This window comes from Penaeus chinensis, chromosome 39 (assembly GCF_019202785.1).
Source record: "Penaeus chinensis breed Huanghai No. 1 chromosome 39, ASM1920278v2, whole genome shotgun sequence".
In the NCBI taxonomy this organism is placed as follows: domain Eukaryota; kingdom Metazoa; phylum Arthropoda; class Malacostraca; order Decapoda; family Penaeidae; genus Penaeus; species Penaeus chinensis.
Window position 1 is genome coordinate 23,175,272 of NC_061857.1, and position 2,500 is coordinate 23,177,771.

The following is a 2,500-nucleotide window of genomic DNA, read 5'->3' on the forward strand; positions in this document are numbered from 1 at the left end:
ATGTAGCAGCACAACTTGCAACCTGCAGCTCTGCATGCTTCCGAGGCTGGTCCACATCTGGTCCAACAGCCTCACTCTCTCACCAGCAGGTGCTTTTCGCAACTCACTGCTGAGACCTGACTGGCTGACATGGACATTTGACGGCTCTCTGATTGGACCACAGGCTCTTCTCGTTCCCTGTTCGCTTAAACAGCCCGAGTACCTAAGCTTCAGGATCCGGAACTGAGATCAGTAATTCACAATCTTCCAGCCACACCTCAGCAAGCGGCAGCACCAAAGGACAGCCCAATCCTCTCTGCCTCCCCGGTAGATCTCCACTACACCTACAACACCCTGCCATACAGTGGGCACTTGCACCCAATCAACCATTCCATAAAGAGACCACTATAACTAAACAAGTGGTTGATACATTCCATCTACTACAATGACACTGGAGGCTACCATCGTCATTAGTTTAATTTTTTCCCCAACAGATAACCAAGTCCCTTTAAATAATTAGGACTTCATTATAAAAGTTTAGTGGGTTTACTGATTATTGTCACAGAATGTAGTGTGAAGGCCAGTACTGTCTGATTAGCTGATCTGCAGTTGTAGATTTTACTTTGCACAAAAATCTGATTTGTGTTCTTTAAGGCTATATATTTTTTTTTTGTTAAACTTGTGGAGATCAATATAAACTATATTTTGAAGAAAAATATATATTCTCTTCTATAGGATCTAACTAACAGTACAAAAGTGAAAATATTGAGTACATTAACATACTGTACTTTTAAGAAGCACCTAGACACTTGCCACGACCTATAAATAATTCAAAGCTGCTACAACTCATTACTGCAACGTCTACTTATCAATGCCTGCTCTTCCATATTTATGTATTTGATTAATATTTTAAAGGATAATATACTTTTTTAACAGTCTTCAACAGTTTATATAATCATTTACAATAATGTTCAGTGCATGCATGTTCTCATGAAGGGTGTCTGTGATAGCTCTGCAAGCCTTCAATTGCATGACAAGTACCAGTGAGAAATGTTTTGTTTACATTAATGTGTCAATTACAGGATATTTTTAAAACAATATAGTGCCCATGCAGAAGAAACAGATGTTAGTATCCATCAAAATAAAATGTCTGAGGATATCTACAGTTCTGAGTGTTAGATAATAGTAATTAGATACCAAGAGAGTCAGGTAATTCCTGGGATCAATGAAATTTTTTGTTTGTACCAAAGGCATATATGTGGTTTTCAAAGAGCAAACTGTATGAAGAAACAAAGGAGTTTGAGTTTTTATTTGCTGCAACAAATATTGTATCATTTTTCCTCTTAGAGTCTGCTATCCTGAGTTCCTGGATTTGTTGATAGGCTGGGTATAGAATTAAGACATGTTGTATAAGGAGGATGGGAGTCTAGGGGGAAGAGACCCCTGGGTGAGCAATATATAATTAGAACATAATACCACAGGGATCCATTCATTCATTCACTTTATATAAGCTTGTTTTATCCAGCAATTTCCCTGTTATAATTCATAGCTTCCTTTACTTGGGACTATCAAGACTGTTGGCTGTATTTGATAATGACTGATAAAAATTTCTATATTTCTAAAGCACTCAAAGAATAATACCTTTTTACCTTAATGCATTGGTCTTACATAGACTTTCCGTTGTTTCCTATCTCTTCCTAGATATATTCTACATAATTTTGGGTACTTCTACACAACTTAATAACAGGCATATAAAGGTTAATGCCAGCAAAAAGACTGCACCAGCTAGGGGGATATGGTGTTTGGAAGGGAGTCCATAGCAAAGCCCACTCCTAGGAAATGCAGCCATAATTGTTTACAAAGATAGAACACCCCTCTGAGTCCCTTCTACTCCAGCCAACAACCTTGGGGACCTCAATGCACAATTGTTGTTATTTATTTAACCTCTTGCTGACGGGTGTAGAAAACTAAAAAAAAAACTATACGCTCTGGCAATCCACGGCAACGCACTGATTTTGAGCGCAGGAGTTTGGTACATCAAGCCGAATCATCGCCTCACAGCACTTTGGCGCGCCACCATAGAGTACAGCTGCACACCACATTTCGAGCGGTTTGTTTTCACGTCTATAGACGTGATCGGTCGTAAAGGGGTTAAAACCCTTCCTAGTGTGTAGTTTCTCCCTCTTTGTGAGTGTTTTAGATTTTCCCTAACTTGGTGTGGTAATTACATAAATAAATACCAATAGAGTAATCAGCTGGGGATCCAAACTAGTGCTATTCAGATAAGTTTCATTCCAGTAGATGTTACCATGAGTGATGCACCCTTGGGAGACTAAATTCCAAAACCAGGGCATCATGCCAACCTAAAAATCTGAACCTAATAATACCAATCTTCTATTTGACAGGGGGAGCGACTCTCCCTTGTACCCTCCTTTATTGGAACTTCATGCTAACAGGCCTCAACAATTTTGTTATAAAAAAAAATTAATGACACATTCCTTGAGTTAGGAGGGTACAAACA

At 38.9% G+C, this 2,500-nt stretch overlaps 1 protein-coding gene across 1 annotated transcript in view; it reads right to left on the reverse strand.

The window, feature by feature from the left end:
* LOC125046809 (coiled-coil domain-containing protein 43-like) overlaps positions 1-2,500 on the reverse strand; it is a 14,845-nt gene that overhangs the window by 11,340 nt on the left and 1,005 nt on the right. The gene's annotated exons all lie outside the window — the stretch shown is intronic.